Source organism: Thermobia domestica, chromosome 1, assembly GCF_964235325.1.
Source record: "Thermobia domestica chromosome 1, izTheDome1.hap1.1, whole genome shotgun sequence".
Taxonomy (NCBI): Eukaryota; Metazoa; Arthropoda; class Insecta; order Zygentoma; family Lepismatidae; genus Thermobia; species Thermobia domestica.
Window position 1 is genome coordinate 270541118 of NC_137454.1, and position 24431 is coordinate 270565548.

The 24431-nt window shown below is 36.2% G+C and overlaps 1 protein-coding gene and 1 long non-coding RNA gene across 2 annotated transcripts in view; one reads left to right on the top strand and one right to left on the bottom strand.

Annotated features, from left to right (window-relative positions):
- LOC145661049 (vesicular acetylcholine transporter-like) overlaps positions 1-24431 on the bottom strand; it is a 2637391-nt gene that overhangs the window by 2015843 nt on the left and 597117 nt on the right. The gene's annotated exons all lie outside the window — the stretch shown is intronic.
- LOC145667602 (uncharacterized) lies at positions 1327-7323 on the top strand. Its single transcript, XR_014127902.1, has 2 exons — positions 1327-1788; positions 6950-7323. It is a non-coding gene; the product is annotated as an uncharacterized LOC145667602 (long non-coding RNA).

A 24431-nucleotide genomic window follows, 5' to 3' on the forward strand; every position in this document is an offset into this window, starting at 1 on the left:
TTCTTCAAGGAATGAATCCACTGATAGAGAACACACTATAATCTAATTCATGAATTAAGAAGGGTATTACTGAATATACTTAGTAACAAGAAGTGTACTATCCTCGAAATTTATCTCGATTATTCTTCTTCTCCCTCCTTTACCTTCCACCATACTATCTCCATGTTCCTCGTTGAGCGTAGACTTAATGATTTTCTTATCTTACCGTTCTCCCAAGGACTTCCTTCTCTTTCCTTTAACTTATTGAGAAGCCTGATTGCAGATTGACTCGCTTATAAGTAAAATGTCTAGGGGATTTTTACTTAACTAAATCAAACTCTCGGATACGATTTTTCAATATAGAAATCATAGACACTTTTAAAAATTAACTATTTTATTAACTAATTTAAAAAGTGTAAGTTTATGAAATTCTGAGAGAAAATCTAAATTTCCTGACTAGAATTCTTAAATGTTAATTGAAATTCTAGTTGTCCATTCAATGACTAATTAGGATGGGCCTGTGGAGCTACTAACTCGCGTTCATTTACAAGCTGTTAGTACACTCCTTAGTTAGTTTCTATCAGCACTGCTAATCAATTTTAGAGTGCTTCACCTAATTCCCTGTCTTGGAACTCATCTTACCTGAATCCGTTCCACAGAGGAGACTAGCTAATAATTTAGGTTAGGTATGGGTTAGGTTAAGGGTATTGTTGGATCCGTATATTGAATCCGGGAAAAATTCTTTGATCAGGGAAATACTCTATCGGCTTCGTCTATATTTCAAGACTAGGCGTCAAAATTGTATAGAGTCCAGTCTATTGGACTCCCACTAACTATTACAAACCGAGTACCCACTGTGTACTCCACTGAACATCATTTTTGTCCAATTCCCTCTATCCTTCTCTTATCCCTCTCTAATTGGGAATCGAGAGAGAGAGAGAGAGAGAGAAAAAAAAAGAAAACTTAACAAAATTAATTCCCTAGCTACAACCCATCTAAAACACTTCTCAATCCATCCCAACCTAAATCGAACAACAAAATTTATAAATTCCAATATAACTGAATTAATAGAACTAAACTAAATCCTTAACCTTGGTTCCAACTTAGAACCAAACCTAGGACCACATTACTGAGTGGTTTCCTATCCACTGACTACCTTGGTTCCCAATATGAACCATCCTCTACTGCCACATAACTCTGGGCAAAAATCAAAAAAAGTTAAAGAGAATTCCGGATTAACTGGTCCTCATTCAGAACCTACCAAGCCACATCATTCTGTGGCGGTCTTCAGAAAAGTGAAGCCCTGTTACACAATTCCCGTCCGTATTTATAGCCATTCTCGAAAAGACAACTAAGGGGCAACTCGCGGGGTGCGGGGCGTAGAGTGAGTATTGTAAGAGATTCCACTCCCCTTTCCCGCTGAAATTGGTTGAACAACTAGCGCCGCCACCCAAAGGAGTTCGGGAAGTATGAACTACTGCAAACAAAAACTAATCGTTTATGTTATTTGACCGTTCAGAGCGGAAGCGGCCAGTGAAAGCGGTAAATTTCAAATCTATTGTTATCACTCCACTGTGCAGATCGTTACGCGAAGATGAGTAGCGTCGGTTATATAAAAAGTGCTTCTTGAAAATAAAAAGTGGTTCTTTGTGTATATATACTATACATATATGTATATATATTCTTGTGTATATAAAGTGTAACATTTTATAGTTTCATAATGCCGAACACTAGCAAGTGCGTTGTGTGTGCAAAATATAAAAGGGGCTCCGATGTATCGTATTTTAGATTTCCTACAGACAACGAAAGGTAAGTAGCTTTTAACTACACACTTCATATATGGAAAGTCGGGAGGCAAAACTCATTTTCCAAATAAGATTAGGAGTGAAATTACAGCTTCTTACTTTGGAGGCTAAAGTTAGGTTTCCATAACGTAAATAATGCCTACTTGTAACTTGTTAAAGATTGGGCATGCCGCAGAATAGTCTGTCATGGAAGTTTATAATTTTAATTTTTATAATTTTACGGCATGTGACTGAGTACATATGAAAACGGATTGTATAAGATACTAATTTCCATTGTTGGAGCATTTGGGTACAATGTAGGGAACAAGTATTTTGTGCTTACTTACTAGGGATAAAATAGACGAGAATATGTTATGGCTGTAACATGCTATTTTCCACTAGTGAACTATTTCCGCATGATACATTTTATGGTTACAAGTAAGGAGTTACTAAGGTGAAATCATTGCGTGCTCAAAATTGTTACTTTATCGCATGTAAATTTTTTCACTATTATCGATATTGCGAATTCCCTGTGTGTCCTGCTCCTTACAAACGCACAGCCGTACAGGGCCCCTGCTGTGTTTTTGCTTTGACTCGGTTAGATACCAATGTAGCCAACCAAGAGTTTTTTTACTATCCGTTTATGGGCATGCCCACCGTCGCTGACGCGTCTTTCCATGTCGAACCCCTGCGCTCGTGCACAGTACTTCTGCTCTGATTCAGAAAGGTAGCATTTACGCATTTACTAGCCATCTAACGTAAGTTAGTGTTTTTACGCAGTTTTTTTTTCGTACGTAAGGACGCAAGTTCGTACTTGTAAGGGAAAGACATGAGTTTGCACGCCTATTATCAATCTGCATACCTGTGGATTGGTGCTAAGCTGGCTTAGCCCGAAATAATTCTAATAGGCGTGCCAACTTGGTACCAGTCTAGAGCGTCTTAGTGAATAATATGTAGATTTTTTTTGAACAGACTATTCTGTAGGTGAACTGGAGAGTAGTATTTTCTTTTGTTTCTTCAGAATTCCAACTTCCTCCAAGGAAGAAGAAGCTGTTTAAGTTTCGATACGCTCCGCCGCGCCCAAGCTATGTACTTAGTGAACGAAATAAAACTTAACCTATTCATAAGTCGTCATTAGGATGTTGAAAATCTTGCGGGGATTAACAGAATAATGGCTATGAAAAGCTTTAGATAAACTTTGATTTGAGTTTTGCGTCTAGACCCAGCGTGTTGTACATTCTAGTGCTTATTTGGTATTGGCTAAGAATATCGTAATTTTATGGTGAAAGTGAGTTAGTGCGTATCAAAGAGAATTACGTAGAATATTAGTTCCTATTATCGAAGCATATATCCACAATGTTGGAAACCAGGGTGATGTTTACAAATATAATGTTAGTAGTGTCAAACCATTACAAGGGCCACAGTGGTGTTAAAGTGAGTGATTGCGATATGAAATGTTTTTTCGATAAATTCATTTATGTGTATGCCCTCCTTCGCAGATACGCCTGCTCGTTACCTTCGCGCTTTCGCGCAAACCTCCTTGTTGCTACTCTGAATAGATCCATCTTAATATTGTCCTCCCATCTGCGCCTAGGTCTTCCTAATGGTCGTTTTCCGATTGGTCTTCCAGTCAAGACTTTGAAAGCATTTCTACTTTCTTCCATTCTAGCTACATGACCTGCCCACCGAAGCTTTCTAGACTTAATGACCCTAACAATGTTGGGTAAACCGTATAAATTATGTAGTTCCTCGCAGGGTGGATTGATTTAAATCACGATTTCAATCAAGATTTAAATCACTTGATTTTTTAAAAATAAGAATCGTTGATTTAAATCAAATTCCGAAATAAATTAATTTAAAATGATAATAATCATAATACAATGAGACTCAAATGTGCAGTATGTACAGCATAGTATGAAAACAAGTGTCATGCGGAGGATGATTAGGGAAAATTCCGTTTTGAATGGGTAACGGAGCAATACTGCTTTCTTCTCTTCGTAACAATGGGTTTGGGTTTTTAAATCGTTAACTGTTCCAACGGGGAAATCACCATCGACATTTAAAACGAAAATTCTTTTGCGTGTGTCTCTGCTTGTTTGTTCCCAGATAATAGGGCGTATTTAGAGGGGTCTTATCCCCTCTCCGATTTTTTTTTTATTTATTTATAACTTTAGGCGAAATTTATGTATTTCGTGCTTCAAGCTAGTTCCAATTTTTTTAAAATATGCCCCTACCAAATATCAGTAACTTCTGTGAAAAAAGTGACATTTTGATAAACGTTGCTATACTTTTTCCTTAATGCTTAACCTTTTAAATTATATTACCTATTTTCATTCTATTAAAAATCGAATCTTCATTATTCGATTAAAAAAGTACCAATAAACCTTTTTACTTCGTTTTTTTTCCCCAAGACTGAAGGCATTGTAGAACATGCTACATATGCTTTCACGCCTTTCTGCGTCGAGACATAGTGTGTTATAACATCATAAATTTAAAAAGATATATTTTGTTATGCCTATTATTATTATTTTTTGGTAGGCTTACATTTTGCATTCAAAAGACTGAAATTTTGCACACTCGTTCACTGCACCCCTTATTATTTTTCAGATCTCTGCGTGAAAACCGGGGGGGGGGGGGTCCAGAGGGGAAAATGTAAAAAAAAAAAGAGGATATTTTTAACAAAATAGCTTTTTCCGCGATTCAGATGGAGACATATGAATGGTACAATTTGAAAGGCTGTTCTATTCTGAAGAGAATGACGTACGAACCATGATCCTAGGATAAATAGGGATGTTTCAGGAAACTGTTACCTGAGATCCTGTGTTATACGGGAATTGGGGGATATTATTTTTCGCGGGCTTAATTTTGCACGTAGAAGATTGAAATTTTGCAGATTTATTCAATGCACCCCTTAGTATTTTTCAGTGTTTCAGATCTCTACCTTAAAATAGGGGGTTGGTCCAGAGGGGTAAAAAAGGGATATTTTTAACATAAAATTCCTTTTTTCGTGATTTTTCCGCCCCAGATACACGATGGAGACATTTGAATGGTATGATTGAAAATCTTATTTATTCTGAATAGAATAATGTACAAATCACGACCCTAGAATAAATAGAGATGTCTGAGGAAATTTTTATATTACATGCGGGTTATCTGGGGCATTGTGGGGATGTTCTTAGCTCATTGTTAAATATTTTCCCCGCCCTTAGTATTCAAGATAGCTTGAAATTTTATACACACATTTAGTACACCCCTTAGTATTTCCCAGTTGATTTTGCGATATGTGCGTTAACACAAGGGAGTCCAGAAGGGATAAAAATTTGAAAAAAAAAAAATCAGAAAAATCCCATTTTCTCTCAAAATTTCCCGCTTCAGGGACATGATAGAGAAATGTGAATGTTACCGTTTCAGAGGCTGTTCTATTCTGAAGAGAATGAGGTATGAACCATGATCCTAGGATAAATAGGGATGATGTTGTAGCTGCTTGACTGAAAGTCCATAATTTCCCTTTTTTTAAAAAAAAAAAAAAAAAAGCCATAATTTAAAAGGGTTAAGAAACATTGTTTGGGATAAACAGAGGTAGAGATTAATTCAAAATTCAACCCTAATACTTTCATTTAAATGGCATAATTAGCATTGAATACTACTTCCTAATACTTTTTCTTCAGTGCGCGACTTGTAATTTACGAGGAGAAAGATTTGATTTAAGTCAAAGAAATCGATTTAAATAAAAAAAAAATCAGCAAAAGTGATTTTTTTTTTTAAAAAAAATCATTTTTTTCCACCCTGGTTCCTCGCTTTGAAGTTTCCGCCATTCCCCATTCCCGTTCGTCTTGGGTCCGAATATTCGCCTCGTGATCTTGTTCTCAAATACTTTCAATCTATGTTGTTCTCTCAGAGTTAGCGACCGTGTTTCGCAGCCATACAGAACAGCAGGCATGATTATCGTTTTATATATTTTAAGCTTCAAATTCCTCGACAGAATTCGCGACAAGAAATTTTGAACTGAATAATAACACAAATTTCCTGCTTTTAGTCGACACTTAATTTGCTCGTGAATATGTTTTTCGTCTGTTAATATTGATCCCAGATATCTGAAACTATCCACTTTATCAAAAGTATTAACGCATTTATGATTTGCCGTGTTATGGTCCCGACGCACTTCAAGGTATTTAGTTTTTTTTTTTTTCTGCGTTTACTTCCGAACCCATTTCACTGCTAGCTTTTAATAAGACCTCTGCACTTCTTTCTATTGTTCTCTTCTCAAGAATCATTACAAGTGCTATAGGTAATCACATCACTGCGAAAACCCACGATTTCACTACAATCGCGTACGCAAATACTCACCATCACTTACGCGTCTGTTCCCTATAGACACGCCCTCGAGCAGGCACCTTGCTACGATTAAGCCCTAACTAGGTTAGTAGCATTATGGCTTTTACTGGCCACTTATATAGATAGATAGATAGATAGATATAGGGTGAAAGTAGATCTGAAAAGGTGGGGGGACGGTGGGTAGCGGCGTCACGTCACGCCGTTCCCCCTGCTTTCTGCGTTTCTTTTGTCCATTGTAATTTTTTTTAGAAACTGGGGGGACGCCGTACATATTTTTTCGAGGTGGGGGACGACATTTCCCTGCACGTTTACCCCTATTTATATATATATATATATATATATATATATATATATATATATATATATATATATATGGGTGATTCCAGGAAAAAGGGAAATTTTCTGTCACGGGCATTTCTTCAAACTACTACTAGAAAGATTCACCTCAATTTCTTTTGTTTGGTAGTAGTTGTCACAAAGTACTTTCTGGGAACTACTGTAAGTTTTGAGTAACAATTTAAATTTCAGCCACTTGTATTTGTGCAGGAATATTACGGTACTATCTCGCCTATAAATTCTCAGTTTTTGACGTTCAGAAGTGTAAGATACTTTCTTGAAAATGTACTGCATTGCTTTATTTGGAGTTAATGGTCTCAAAATATATTTTTTTCTATATAGGGTATTGTAGTGTTTTAATTCCGAAGGAAAGCTAATTTTTACTACACAAAATAAATTTAAAGCTTATTTTCGTAAGTAGAATATTTCAAAGTTCGTAATACGTAGCGACAGTAAAATGTACTGTATGGTTTTTTTTTTTTTTTTTTTTTTCACTATGTTAATTTGTATTACAGATGCAAGCAGTGGCTTACAGCCATTTCAAGAACGGATCTTTTGGCGAGAACTCCGACGTATATCTGAGGAGAGCAGTCTGTTTGCAGACTTCATGGGAAAGCAGCATGTCTGTCAATGGAGTTAATTCACGTGAACAGGATTGGAAATGTAGTCCCTCTCTTATGACTTAAAAGACCAAAAAAAGACACACAAAAACAAAAAAATAAAAAAAAAAACTTTCTTTCGTCACTGTCCATGACCCTGCATTTTGAATAGTTTAAGTTCTAAATAGGAGAAATGAGGTACAGGAATTAACACACATTTTATCAGTAGCAATCAGTACGCAATTTCCATGTACTTTCTTAATGGACCTTATAAAATTATTATTACTGTATTTTATTGTTTTATTTTCTTTCCTTGTCTTGGTTTAGGGTAATCTTTAGCTTATGCACAATTATGGTAGCATATGTTTCTATTGTTGGTTAAATGCAACATTTCTCGCGCGGGTAACATGAGATAATGTGCTAAAGAGCTCTTAATTATTAATGTCTAAATAAAATTCAAGCCTAATTATTCTGTTGCTGATCATTTGTTTCGTTTGCTACCATAAGTGTGAAAAACGTATTTGTGTTTTTCAACTATGATCTGTGTGTGTGTAATTATAGGAAAAAGTAGTGGCAATCATTAATGCATTTATTTATTTGCTGATTACATTAGAGTTTAGCATCCCTTTCACTACCAAGATTATATGAGACGTGAACCTATAGTTTTACGTGGAATATAAACAACAATGATGCGATAGAACCTTCGAAAGTTCTTCACCGCGAATCGAACCTGGAACCTAGTGCGCCAAGGGCATGAGTGCGGGGCGATTAGAGCACAAGGGAAACAAGTTTAATTACCAAAGTTAATACAAAAGGAGACAAAGCTATGAATCTTTTAAGCTCTATAAGGAGTTTCGATGGGGATCCTGAAGAAGAGATACTTTCAAAATGGATTTGATTCGCTTGTGCACTGAACGCGCTGTATTATCTAATTGATTTCTAGATCAAGTGTGTACAGGTATTGTTCCAGGTATTGTTGAAGGATTTAACTAAATATACTCATATATTCTCGGAAGGACCTTGTATGTTCCAGGTATTGTTGAAGGATTTAACTAAATATACTCATATATTCTCGATATCCAAAAAAACTTAGAGATGTTCTCTACAATCGTGGCATCAGAATTAAAGTTCTGTTTTGACAATTAATCAGAAAGGACTAATGGATGGGTCAAGTATGACGTATTTCCGCCATTTCATTCAGCTTAATTTGTTTTCGGTACGTTCAAGAGAAATTTACTGCAAACGATATAATGGCATAGTTTTTCGCTGATCTTTTCACAATATGACAAAAGGGGAGAATATCTACATCAGTTAAAAGAAAAAAATCCAAAAGAGCGGTCTTCGAAAGATAACAGGGTCAAAAATAAGGAAGGGAAAGAAATCTATCTGCATGAAAGTAAAGACAATCTATCATAGGCCAAATTCTTGCAGTTTTGTTGACAGCGGAAGTAACAAAATTACTTGACTGATCCATTCGTGTACGATATGAAGATTCTATAAATAAATACAAGCTACATCAAATGTATATTTATGAAATCGGTAAATTGTTTTGAAGCCTTTCTACAAAGTTGAAGTTAGTGATACGACTTGGATTCATTAGTTGAAAGCACATTATTATTATTATTATTGGTGAAGTTATTAGGCCAAAGCAGACAAGAGATATATTATGGTCAAGGTTGAACTGGATTCGAACTCGCAACAGATAGGCATTCTCACTATGACACGAAACCTACAATTTATTTTAATCGTAACTGCTAGTATTTTCCTCTGAGGAGCAATCCCAGCTGAATTATAGTAGGAGACTGTTACGTAATAAGCAAGGCAGGTAGGTATTTCCTTGGATGTATATAAAGGACTAGAGCAGGGATGCAAATAAGCAACAACATTTTAGTAGTCCATGGAGAGAGCTACTAGCACACATCCCACAATAGGAATCATTTACTTACCTTCGGTATGATATTAGAGGGTGTCTACTAGATGTTTGTTGTTAAATTCCAGACTTTCTCCAGGTCTATTTATATTATTTTCCATTTTTTTTCAAAGAAAAGTTGTTACTGTTAATATCCCCTCCACAAGGCCAGTTGAGAAAAACGTGCAGTAACTGAAAAATAGCACCCAGGGTTCTCATCTTTAAGTAACGTGTGATTCATAGCTCTTGATAATATCCCTCTCGTGTTTCAGTTATCGGCTTTTCTTAACAAATAGACAAAACCTAAAAGAATGTTTTACTTTCTGAAAATTTTCCTTGATTTCCAGTTCCATTTTCCCTGTCTTGTCCATTACTTTTTCGTAAAATTTCCTAAAGGAGAAGTTTCCCGTATTTCCCTGATTTCTAGATTTGTTATTGTAGCAAAAAGAGTTTTCGAACTGCCCCAAAATATGGATAAAAATTCCACCTAAATACTTTCAAGAGGTCTATGGAAACTCTGTCACGGGAAGCGTACAAAAAAAAAAAAAAAAAAGTCACAAGCAAGCGGAAGCAATGACAGAACTCCGACCAGATATCCCCCTGGTTGCTATTTTTTTATTAGGACTTTTCTATTATATACAGTGAAAAATGTAAAATTAAGAAAAATCCAGGTTTGTTGTTAAATTCCAGGTACAAAAACAAATTCCAAGTTTTCCAGGTCAATAGACACCCTGCGTTAAATACTCGCACGTACAGATGAACCACTGGTCCCAGGCGAGTGGTTATTTGTATCCCTAGACTAGAGTATTAAAGTAGGATAGGACTCACCGAAAGTAGAGCTATAACTAATTAGCAAAATTATTTTAGGTTCACTCGAGCAGACGGTTCTACCAAATAGAACATTTATGGGTAAAATACGATGTGAAACATTTTTTGTGAAGGAATGAGTGTGTGAATATAAGTAATTACTGCACATCATATTGAAATGAATTCTGAGTGATAGTGAAAGTATTGTATGCGTAAGTGCACCCTCGTTTATGCGTGTGCTCCCTACGGACGGAGCCCCTCGCCGCCGCTCAGATCTTCCTGCTGCGCTCCTGCCCTGACTCGGTTAGATAGCATTCGTGCTTTTTAGTGGCCACCTAGCATAAGTTGATTCGTGTTTCATGCACTGTATGTAGTTTTTATGCCATACGTCTACACTATTTACACTGCGCCGTCAATCTGCAAGTAGTAATGGAGCACCTCATTTAGTGCATGATCTGCTAAAAGAAATACAAAGCTGTAACATAACCTGAAAATGTAAATGTGCCAAAATTGAGTAGAACCGTCTGCTAGAGTAATGCCATGACTTTCGTGTGTGTAGTAACTTTCTTGTGTTTGTAAATATCCTTTTGTGTGTGTGGGGGGGGTGGCGTACCGCCACGACTTCATCTTAGAGGTCTAACAGGGACCGGAATTGTTAGTGAATTTATAATGTGAGACCCCACCCGAGTCCGAAATATATGTTAGCATTTAGGCCTGAGATCGTGTGATAATCAAATAAGCCCAAATTACAGAAACTTAATAATTAACTTTGTGGAGGACAAACACCGTGTGCGTGGGTTTTCTCAGGGTTCTCCCGTTTCCTCCCACTGTCTTCATTCCACCATTTCATTCATTACTCATAATCACCGTCTCCTTTAGCCTAACCGGCATAACCGTGGGACGTAAAACTGAAAGATTTTATTTCATTTCATTTAATAATTAACGTAAATATGTAGTTTTATTTACAGCAATTAGAGGTTTAATTATGCAGTTGTGCTTTAAAAGTTCTCCAGAAAGAACGGTCCAATAAATATCGTTGTAGAGCATATTTACAAAGTGAGGCCCGAGAACTATGTATATTTAAAAATTTACTACCCAGGACGGAAATGATTTATGCTTTGTAAGCCCGAAACCGGCCTGCGGACCCAGTCTGAGCTCGTGCAGACCTCTACTTCGTCTATCATGTTATATATTCAGAAGGAGGGGTTCTCGTTATTATTACTTTTACTTAATTATGCACCGAGTCAGACGGTGATGACAACAATGAATGAAAAAGTGGGAGGAAACCGCAGAATACCGCGAAAACCCTCGTATACGTTTTTGTCAACCACAAAACCCGCTTGACGCAAGCTAAACGAACTAGCAGAGTTTTACCACTCAGCCACCGTGTCTCCTCATAAAATTAGACAGTACCACTTTAATCTTCTCCTACAATAAATATGCTATACTATTAATTTATTTTGCCATTCAGAATATAAGTACAATATGGTATAATTAAGGACATGCTACTCGAAACTATTGGCAGAATAAATTATCTCTTTCTTATTTCCTCTAATATAACTTATGCGCTTGAGGCTAAAGATGACGGATGATTAATTAAATTATTGTGAAATTAATTTTATGCATTCTAACGTCGGGAATCGAACTCAGAACCACGTGCACCAATGGCACGCGCTAGCCATTAGAACAACGGGGACGGCTTTATCCGCATGCACAAACTGTCCTATGAACGAGAACATGACAAGACGGTGTTCTCGCTGCTGGTAGCAGACAACGCTAGAAGCAGACGATGCAAGCGACTTACGACTCCTACCAGTAGAGGCGCTAGAGTCAGTTTTGTGGCATTCTGGGAGAAATTTGAATTTCCATTCGTTGTATAGGAAGTGGTGCCTCTACGGTGCGGGGAACCAAAAGTTCCTCTTAAAAAAAAAAGAAAAAAATTCGCTTCGGCAGCCCCAGCTAGAAGTGTTTCCAACCTAAAGAAGAGTTATATAAAATACAACAATTTACAAGTTAAATACACAGTTTACTAGATATAATATTACTAAACATATATATTGATTAATTATGTACACCTATAAATTAAGACCAGGCCTGGTATATTAATAAATCTATTTCATATTAATTTAACAAGTTAAAATCTACATAGTATATATATAAATTTAAACCAGCAAGGTGCGCCTTGCAGATGGATCTCGCAAAAATAGGAATACAAAGTAGAAACTGGATCCAGTTGGCTAAGGATAGAAGTCAATGGAGAGCTTTTGTGAACGCGGCATTGAACCTCTGGGTTCCATAGGCCATAGAGTTGGCTTACGAAGCCTAGGCTGATACTACAAATAGATGAAATTCGCATTTACTGAAAAGATGGATTCCACTGACATTGGGTAGTCTATATACTCTTCGTGTTCTAGGACCTAGGGGAGAGGAGGAGATAAGATTTCACATCAGGTTACGTCACACACAGACGCACACCTTCATTTTCATTAAAAATAAAAAAAAAACAAGAGAAACCAATTTCATCTTACTTTCCTTTGTTGGAGTCGGACACAAATAATCACACTTATCGCAAAAAGCACTTTTCAAAACGGATTATTGGAGGAGCCTCCAGTTCCAATGTTGGAGGGATATGTTTCCCCATTTCCCCGGAATTTGTGCCCGTACCTACAACTGAGACAACTTTTCAGCATGAGGAGAGGGGCATATCCTCCTCTGACATTTATTGCAATTTGTGCCCGAGTAGCGGAAGTGGAATTAATACATATTGATGAGACCACTAAACGCACTACGCACGAACTTCAGTTTGAAATACTACAGAATACGATTGTTTTTAAAAGAAATGGAAAAGCCAAGAGAAATCAATTTAATCTCACATTCCTTTGTGGCAGTCAGACACAAATCATCACACTTATCCCAAAAAGCACTTTTTAAGTCAGATTATTGGGGGGACAGTCCCCCCAGGTCCAAGATTGGTGGGGACATGTCCCCCCGGGATTTGCGCCAGTGGTTTTAAATTTCACGACTGTAAATCAGGTCAAGAGGACAAAAGTTACTTGTAATATGGGCAAAGTTCCTACAATCTAAGAACCGAGCAAAGCTGACTCTCAATGAACTATATGTAAAAAAAAAAAAAAAAAAAAAAAAAACTAAATATTCTAAACTTTCTAAATAGAGTACTCAAAAAAAGATCTCAAGATACGTGTTTGTAAACAGGTCATGATTATACTAACTACTACTTACTTATTAACGATGTTATTATTGCTATAATAATTGTGTTTCTTTTTACTTTCCTTATCCATTTTCTGTTAAAGATTATAGCTTCTTATTGAACACTTTTTATTTTTATCTTATTACCAACTGCATTCTTCTACTTATAATAAGGAATACATATATTGGTTAATTTCGAAAATGTAAAAAAAAAAGAAGCTGACATCCGCTTAATGAATTAGATCAGCCATAGACAGGGCTGCTCGTAGATTTCATGGTTTTTCACACAAACTTTACGCGAGGTCCAACCAAACTTGTGAAATCTCCATCCCCGTAAAGGTCGTCGGCACAGTTCTAACTTCGTTTTGTTGAAATAGTAAAGTAACAATATTTATATGGTTCAAGTCCTTTTTCATTATTTCTTCCACTACTTTTCAATGGCCTGTGACACATCCATAAGGTGTCTGGGTCACAACAACCGATTTTGATGAAACTTGATAGATTAATAGGACACTTTGCAAAACTAATGTAACAAGCAGGAATTTGTCGAAAAAGCTGTAGTTTCTGAGATTTGATTCAGAGCCAGTCGATTCATTAAAAAATGACAATTATCGTGATATATCGAGAACGGGTCCAGCGAGAACAATTAAACTTTGCAAGCCATAGTAGATACATGATATCTAGATAGTAGATACATAGTAGATAGGTTTGAAACAAAATTAAAGCGAATTGTCTGCATCTGCGCAAAGCGTAAGGATATACTATCAGCCCTATAATCGCGGGCTATTGGAACACATCAGTGTGATGCAGACATCTATGCATCAAAGAAACATGCCAAAATTATAGCCCATAGGGTTACCTATATATAGTTAGTGTTGCCACGAGACGAACCCTTCTTCATGTCTCGTCTCGATAACGACCAAACACTTCGAGCCGAGACCAGTCTATTATTTGCAAGACGAGACACGTGACACTGTTGTAAGGAGACGAGATGCGACACCCTTAATATCCCGTCTCTTCTCGTAGCAATACTACCCAGTTTTATAAAGGAAAGGCTAACGTAAGAGACCCGCGACGGTAGTTACGTAGGCTTGTTCGGGACACGACTAGGATATAGTCGGTTTTCCTTTCATTTCCATCACGAGTTTTCTCTCATAATGTTCTACGAGACGACACGACACCAAGCACAGGCTTCGAGACAAAGACACGAGACGACACCAGCATCTCATGTTTGCGACGAGACTGTTTCACGCGACGAGATGAGACAAGACCAAAGATTTCTTCTCATGGCCGCACGAACTATATATAAGTAAACCCTATGACCTATGATTTTGGCACCTTTCTTTGAAGCATAGATGCCTGCTTCACACTGATGTGTTCGAATAGACCGCGACTATAGGCCTGATAGTGTTTCCTTACGCTCTCTTAATATTGTGTTACTGTTGTGTAACATTGATGACTTACAGTACTTGATATCACTACGTCCCGAATATGGCGACTATTAACGTTAACTATATGACTTATACACAGGTGTAATGAAAATGTATGACTGAGAAGCCAGACAAAGTGCGTAACTAGAGGCGGGTCTCCGGGGGCAGACAACCCCAACATCTTCTCACCTCAATTGTTTGAAAACGCTCACCTTTGAGTCTAGTTTTTTTCTTGCATTATGTTATACTTGCCATGTAGTTCAAACTAAGCAAGAGAAAAATATATCGCAGTCTTCACGTTTTCGATATATGCGCATGTGCATAATTATTTGCGCATTATGCGCAGTTCTGCGCAGGTGCAGACAATTCGTTTTAATTCCTTTTAAATCTATCATGTATCTACTATGGTTTGCAAAGTTTGCTTGTTTTTCATGGAGCCGTTCCCTAGATATCACGACAAATGTGGTCTTTAATGAATCGACTGTATCTCAGAAACTACACTTTTTTTCTACAAATTTCTGCTAGTTACATTAGTTTTGCAAAGTGTCCTATTAGTCTACCAAGTTTAATGAAAATTGGTTCTTGTGGCCCAGACACCTCATGGATGTGTCACAGGCACTTCGAAAATTGAAAGAGCTTTTCTGTAAAGTGTATCCCTCTCATAGTGGGCTATTTATATGGTAGTGCACCACAGGCACTTCGTCGGTAACTTCAAACTTGAAATACTCATAACTGAATAAACAAAATAAAGAAAAGAAATAAACTGGGTTCCCTAAAACCAGTTTTCCAACAATATTTGCTACGGTTACCCCCTTTGCGGTCATATTAGTAAAGAAACGCACTTTGTCCTTTACAAGATAATATTTCATCGACATACACAGGGTGCGAATTGGCGGGGGGGATGCCAGGGATTTCCCCCCCTGACAAAAATCTTTCCCACCCTGGAGAAGGAAAATTTTATCCCTGGCAGGAATAACTTTTTCCCCCTCTGGAGTATTTTTAAGTGGACATAAAGATAAGTAGGTCTACTTTGCGTAGCTAACCTAAATATTACTTGAGTGAAAATTTATGAAAGATCTCACATCTCAACTGTTTTGTACTTGTTAGTGTATATATATATATATATATATATATATATATATATATATATATATATATATATGGGGGGAGGACTGGGTGCGCATATGGGTGAAATTCATCCCCCCCCTGGGAAAATTTTTCAATTCGCACACTGGACATACATTTACATTCTTTTTAAGATTAAATACTATACAATAAGTCAATACATTACTCACATATTTATCTTCATATTCTCTTGTATTTCTTTCATTACAATATATTCATGGGCATGTTCAGTTTGGTCCTTTGGAACAAATGCTATAACTTCAATAAAAGTATCACAAATTGCCTACTTATAATACAGTTTATATAAAGTGTATATATTCTCTTATTATTTGTGTAAGTGTTATTCTCTTACATATAATTTTCACTTTATGGTTTTCAATGAATAGGTTAGGTTCTCATCATAACGATGTGAATGATATGTTCATTTTTCTGTACTTATAAATTTATTTATAGCTATAAATTTATTTACACAAAACTTAACATTTCGACTCATATTTCTTTAATTTACATAACTACTGTTGTTATATATTTTTCATTAGTCATTTCGATAACCTGAGAGTAGATATAAACTATAAATTTATAAAGTAAGTATTCGTGACTTCGAAATCAACATGTATTCTTCCATTTCTTATTCAGTCACCTTCCTTTAGATATAAAATGTACTTTTTTCTTTTTTTTTTTTTTTTTTTTTTTTTTTTTTACAATTTCAAACATAATATAGAGTCAGAATGACACAATTTAATGGCATGTGTAAATATTATAATGTCTTACGAATGTTCGTTAAAATGTCATACATTAAAGTTTGTATATACCACATTCTTGATAAAGTTATTAGAACCCATTACATGTCAATAGACGCATCTTAGGAAGAAGGGCAATGCATTATACGACATTACATTAGTAGAATCACTTTTGGTGTTTTTAGGTACCTCATTGCAACCATAACATTGTAGAAAGAGTATGGGAGGAGCTGGAAATAACTAGAGAAAACTACACGATATTTGTCCACAAGGCGCACTTTCTGGGAGCTTGGATCATAACAGAGTCCTCCAAAAAAAAAAAAAAAAAACACTAGATAAGAGTGTTTAAGTCTGATGAAGATACTGTTATAGTAATGAAACTTCACATCTTATACAGTGCTTTTACTAAAAAGTGTTGTACAGCGGGGGACACTTCTAAATGGTACAGCCATATGGAGATTTACGGCTAAGGTGTACCATTTAGAAGTGTCCCCCGCTGTACCTTGTTATAACTATTGAGTTAAATATAAAATTTGTTTACACGATCTACAGGTGGTTTATTTAACATTAGAAATATTCTTTGAACATTTCGTTGTGCATGTTAAGGAGATGCAAAGAATTTTCACCTATACAAAATTAAACATCACTTTCATTACTGCTTACAGTAACTGTATACATATACAGTTACTGTATACATACAGGTATAACATACATATACATATAACAGACGTATAACATTTTGTATACATATACATAACTGTATACATATACTTAATTTTCAACTTAACCGGTGGTTTCATTTGATAATCAGACAAAAGTGTCTAGGATAAGCGTATATTATAATTACTCATGAGACTGGATTTGAGGCAGGTTTAGTGCCTAGGAGATGTCTGCCACAGAGGAGGTCCCAGGTTCGATTCCCAGTGGGAGAAGTTTTAAGTTTAAGCACATTGCGGTGGTTCGGATCCCATCTCAAACTGTAAGTTCAAGTTACAGCCTCGGTGCTGGAAAGAAACGCTAAACATTAATAATTAACTAATTAGATGGGTGTTTCTAGGATCAAATTATTTATAGAGGATTTTTGATAGGCGTTAAGCACCCATACAATTTTTCGCTGGAATTTATTTCGAAATTTATCCACTGTGATGCGGATCGATGCAGAGGAGAAAATGATTGTTACCTAAATTGAGCTTAACCAGTGAATATCACTATTTAATTGCACGAATCACTCTTAAAACGGTAGTTACAATGAATCCAACCCACTTTCCCTCTACTGTTTGTATCAGGCGCATACGTAGCAATTTCTTTCTAGACGAATGGGGGTCCAATTCCAATTTGAGGATAAAGAATTTTAAAAATTTTAAATCGCCCTTAAAATTAGACTAAATTTACAGAAAAGCAACTTTTGGGGGAGCTGAGTCCGGACTACCAGAACCTATCGTCTGTGTACGTCCCTGGTTTGTATTTTACTGGTTGAACTAGCTGAAATACCCGTGCTTCGAACGGGGAGATGAGGTTTATAAAAATATTTGAACTCCCAACTACCCTAACAATATCCATTTCAATAATTGATTACACGGTTCATTCCGACTATACATGTCATCCCCCATGTGACCCCGAAGGATTGATAGGGGTTTGTTAGCCACATCTGGACAGAAACGCCATCAGGATTGGCACCATTCATTTCCACAACCCCGAAAACCATGGATTCCAAACAAATATCGCTCATTTTCGATTATTTGTACGTCATTCCTCCTGTGACCCCCTAGGGATGGTAAGGGTATCTGACCTTCACTGAAACTGAAACGTTATCTGGATTGTCGCCATTTATCTCCGTGAGCCCGAAAACTAAGAATTCGATACTAATACTAGTCATTTTCTATTATTTGTATATGTCATCCCCCTGTGACCCTCTTGGGGATGATAGGTGTATCTCACCCCTACAACATTTTTGCTGGTTATAAGTAATATGTGTACCAAATTTCGTTAAAATTGCTCCAGGCACTCCAGAGTTATGCTAGACAATATATAGATACATATAGAAACATATACATACATTATTTTTTATATATCATCCTCCTGCAACCCTCCTAGGGATGAAAGGGGTATCTTTCGCCCATAGTGTTTGTTTCCTCACTGTAAGTAATACATGTACCAAGTTTGGTTGACATTGCTCTTAGCATTCGAGAGTTATGCTCGAACATACATATATACACACATACATACATACATACATCCTTTTTATATATGTAGGTAATGCTTTAACAAGTTTGATGTTTTCAATCTACTTACAGTGCAACCTCGTTTATCCGGCCCTCGTTCACCCGGATCTCCGGATAATCCAAACCGTATTTGTAGAAACATTTAAAATTTATTGTTCCCATACATAATAATTTTTTAACTATGATAACAAGAATGTAACTATAAGTACGACAAACATTTTCTTTTTGTTTTGATTAAATGTTCAGTTCGTGTATAGATATCACAATAAACTATGGTAATACTGTACACAAAATACTTCTTATCGAGTTTTAGAAAGCTTTACTCACAAGACGTTGAAGTGAATTGACTCAGGATTTCTTTTGCTTAATATCCATATTATCAGCATTATTCGGATTTTCGATTTTCCAGATTGCCTTTGGTCCCAAATAGTCTGGATAAACGTGGATGTACTGTATATATATGCTAGAACATATACACGCATACACATGGGATCTACATACGTTTTTACATACGTCTTTAATATATATATATATATATATATATATATATATATATATATATATATATATATATATATATATATATATTAAAGACGTATGTATGAACGTATGTAGACCCCATGTGTATGGGTGTATATGTTCTAGTATAACTCTGGAACGCCTTGAGCAATTTCAACCAAACTTTAAACACGTATTACTTACAGTGACTAAACAAACACTATGGGCGAAAGATACCCCTTTCATCCCTAGGAGGGTCACAGGAGGATGATATGTAAAAAAATAATGTATGTAGGTGTGTCTGTATGCATCTATATATTGTCTAGCATAACTCTCAAACACCTGGAGCAATTTTAACGAAACTTGGTACACATATTACTTATAGCCAGGAAAAAATGTTGTAGGGGTGAGATACATCTATCATCCCCAAGAAAGTCACAGGGGGATGACATATACAAATAATCAAAAATGACTGGTATTAGAGTCGAATTCTTAGTTTTCGGGGTCACGGAGATGAATGGTGACTCCCTACGCCATTACCGTAAAATATAGCCCCCACTGGTATAGAAAGTGAGGGGGAGTTAAAAATAAAAAGTCACAGTAAGTATGACATGAACAGAGAATAGATTCAGTCGTGATAAACCGGGTAATCAATCGTTGAAATGAGCATTATATGGAGAGTTGGGGGATTCAAATATTTTTCACAAACTTCGTCATACTGTGCGAAGAACTAGCATTGTAGGTAGTACACACACACACACACACACACACACACACACACATATATATATATATATATATATATATATATATATATATATATATATATATATATATATATATAGTGAAACTTGTATAAAACGGAAGGCGATGGGTCCGAATTTTACTCGAAGGAATAACGGCGATAAGGACTCCGTTATAAACAATTTTAGTTTTATTCAACTTCCGGTTTCTACAAGTTTCACTGGACATATATGATCATAGTTAACCATTGTCAATACACTGGTGAATGAAGGTATTTCCAACTCTTTTCCACAACAACCTATCTTCCATTTGCACTTCCAATTCCTCTCCTGAATGGCTTGTGGTAGGCGCATACACTTGAATCACTTGTAGTGTATATCTCTGGGAGAGTTTGACTACAAGCCTTGCTACTCGACTAGATATACTATTTACCTCAAGGACCTTGTTTTTCAATTTTTCGTTGATAAGAAATCCCACTCCGACTGTCTTGCCACATTCTGATTCTCTGTAGTAGAATAAGTGTCGGTTCTTCAATTCGATTAATTCTTCTCATTTTCTTCTTACTTCGCTCAATCCGACGATGTCCCAGTTGATTTTCTGTAGCTCTTCTTCAAGCTTCTAGAATCTTGCTTCTGAAGCTAGGGATCTTGCATTGTATGTAGCCATGGTCAGTTTAAATGGCAACCTAGTCCGCAACTCCGGGGATTCTTAGCACCCTCTGCCTGCATGTGATTCTGAACCTTGCCTTGCCCAGACACAGTTCGGCTTCCGTAGAATGAGGGTCTTGGTTTATTGTGTCCTATCCTGATTGTTTAAACAAATTGAAGGCACAGTGAAACCTGTCTATGTTGGCCACCATCGGTTCCATCGAAAAGTGGCCAACTTAGACAGGTGGCCAACTTACAGAAAATAAGTGTGATTTGTGTATTTTTAGAATAGGATTTCTAGTATTACTCGATTGTATAATTTTAATAAGCAGTGGCACGACAGCTACTTATAAATAAAGTATATAGAATAATCATAAAAATATACAGTACTAGAAAATATTACTATAGTATGCAAGAGCGCAATTTCTCTGTAAATTTGGGGAGGGGGCATTCAGATGCAAAAGGTATATATATATGAAGATTTTAAGACAAATTGCACTCAAATTATACCAAATATTGTATACTCATAAATAAAATAGGGGCCACATTAGCTTTGGGGTCCCGGGCCCCCTCGGTCCCCCCAGGATCGGCGCTCTTGATAGTATGTTTAATATATATGCATACCTCTCTCTTCCTGAAAACTAGTCTGGTACATTGGATTATTCGGATTGAAAACACAATAACACAAACAACCATGAAATAGAAGTGTATGTACGCAGTTTATTGAAATTGATATTATAGCACAGTGAGTTATTCAGATTGAAAACAATTAAAGCTAAGTTATAAATTGAGAAATTCATATGCAATTTGTATGACTTCTTTTCAGTTGTTACTGAATGGTGGTTCATTCTAAACATATTTGCTTTATTCTTTTTGGCAGATATGCACATTCTAATATTGTAGTTAACTACCTCTTGTTAATGAGCTAGAAGTGTTTCCCTCGGAGTAGAAGATGTTTTGAGAAAATCTTGAGGGAATTCACATCTCAAAACCTCCGCTACCTTTTGACATGCAATCAGGTGCCAATAAATGACAATTGAGCTTTAACCTTGAGAATTTTCCGGAATTACTAAAGTTTGCCACTGATGAAAGGAGCCGATATAGCTAATGGTTTTACCAAAACAGACAGGATAAACAAATACGTACAACCATTTCCTGAATTCCTGTACGTGCTTTTTCTTATTCACACCTTCCTTTACCACCCTTTTATGAGGGTAGTGTTCTGGCCATTGACCTCCAGGAACAAATCGTGCGAATCTATGCTTCTTTATGTCCAGTCACAAATACAGAACATCTGCCTCTCATATGGGAATTGGAAAGAGTTAAGAAAAATAACAAAACTGTATTTTTCGTGGCCAAGATACGCAGGTAAATTTATCATTATCATCATAGGGTAAACATTGCTTCAGTGTGGCCAACTTCCAAGGTAGACAGGTGGCCGACTTACAGAGTAGAAAGTAATGAATGTCTTATGGGAAAATGCAGGTTCAAGACTAACCAGGCCAAGCAAGATAAGCAGGTGGCCAACTTAGAGAGGTGGCCAAGTTCACATGTTTCACTGTATTTGACAAAAATCACCGTGCCGGCCAGGCATGTTGGTGATAGCCCTCCTTCTTCGCCTTCCTATCATTAGGGAAACCTGTAAGTTTCACCGTGGACAGGAAGTTACCAGTCTGCACCACTAGGAGGTACGGGTAGGACATAAGTGGCTAGCCCGGCCGGTTCCATACGTCGTCGACTAATTCTCAGTCTGCAGGCCAGCTTCTGGTTCACTACTAGACACCATTTCGCAGATATATATATATATATATATATATATATATATATATATATATATATATATATATATATATATATATATATATATATACAGGGTGCTTCATTTATAATGTCCAACCGCGATAACAGAAAAACTAAAAGAGGGAGGGAAGCGAAACCTTGCATGAAGCAACTACAGGAAGGGGGACACCTAGCCACGTATTGATTAATATCAACGGATGAAAAGTATTGCCACCTCAACATAAAGTTGTGTTTTTTGAATAGTGCTACGTTAAGTTATTACAAATTTTAAGTCTACATACAAATCGAAAACAAACAATACCACTTTTATTGTTCAGTGTTGCAAACTAATTATGCTATATATCACAAAAATTCAGAAACTTATCAATTCAGGAGGTCTCTACAACAGTAATGACGCAAGTGGGACGGATGGTGCATCACACATCGAAAGTACCTTAGTGTCGAATACTATGGTCAGCACATGATGTATTTCTATCAAACAGAAGAAAAAGGCTCTAAGGAATTCAAAACTTGACTTCTTGCAAAGGGCTTTAATTCGAAAAAGAGCTGTGATAAGTATCACACCTAATTACGTGGATTATTTTCAAAAGATGTAATGATCGTAATGCCGTTTACATCGATTTGATATTTTACACCGTTTAGGAGATATGATAATGAATGTTAAAGTTGGCAGTACTGCTAAAAGTCGTGAAATTAGGAAAATATGTGGTAATCGCAGCTACCAAAAACTGTTGGTCAAGTGTCAAAGATACGAAAACAAGCAACGATCGCTTTAAAAATTTATCGCAACTACATAATTTTAAGAAGTATTGCCAACTGTAACATGTATATATGGTAATGTCCAAGAGTTCGGGCGCCACCAAAATATAACCTCAGTGCAGAAAGGGGGCAATCACTTCACTAAATAACAAGAACATTCATTTTTAACAGTTATAAATTCATCAAAATTAACCCATAATTACAAGCAAATTATCTCTCATTGCATTAGAGCATGTACGATTTATTGAACTTTTACATCATATGTTTCTCCGGTCTTCACAAAATAACCAACTTTTTAAGCATATAGGGGACACCGGGGCTGGTTGGCGAACTTTTCATTCTTTATTTTTTTACGAGCAGATTGTGCACTGTATTGCAATGTAATGGAAGTGTACGGACAGACCAATCTTTCCTCTAATAAATTCAATTTTTGTTTTTGTTTTGTTGCTTACAGTTTTCGAGAAATAAATTTTTCTTTCTTTTAAAACGGAGCATGCCAACCGACCCCTACTAAGGGGCTGGTTGGCTGATATTGTGGGGCTAGTTGGCACACTTTCGAAATATAGCAAAACACAAAAAAATGGATTTATTAGAAACAAACGTTGTTTTTTCTAAATTCTATTATATATTGCAATGAAGTGGGCTATTTGAAGTTTGAAATTACTTTTATTCACAACATTTAAAAGACTCAGCATTATGAAATATGAAAACTTCTTTCCTTCATTCTTGCTTGGTTGTCATGACATTTAAAGCTACAAGATTATCAAACCACATCAGTTTTATTATGATTTGGTGTAGAGTAATTCTTCATATTATTTCAAAACATAATTAAAATAACTGAACTATCAAGAAAGGTAGTTTATTTCCCGCTGTTCACAAAGTAGCTAAGAGAAACTAAGATATGTTTTAGCTGAATTATCAAGAAATGCAGTTTATTTTCTACTTTCCACAAAGAAAGAAAAAGCAATAGCTAAGCCTCTATTTTTGTAACAAAAGAGCACATACAAAATAGTCTTGATCCTGAGAATTAGGCCTATTCAGAAAATTCAGATTACGGCATACAGTCTTATCTCGATTTCTAAATTTTGACAGTAATCTAATACGTGCATGCTATTCTATAGCATTGAAGTAAAATATTGGTAGAACTGTAAAATAAATAACAATAAAACTAACAATGTAACAATAAAAGTAAAATGAAATAAAATTTCAGACGAGGTTGTTTGGCGCACTTGCCAACCAACCCCAAATGCTATACGCCAACTAACCCCAAGCCCATGTTGTGCAACAAAGTCGTAATTACTCAGCAATTGTTTGGCAATTACGTTTTATTGTTTCAATATCCATAAAACAAAGTTCAGGTCTAACTAATGCTATATTACTTACCTCTGTACTCCAAGTAGTGACAATTCTGTGATGTTGTAACGGAGAACTGAAAAAAATACTTCATACTGGCAAAAACGCTCTTTATCGAATAGACGCCGTAATCCGCAAGTTACAAATTCCATATCAA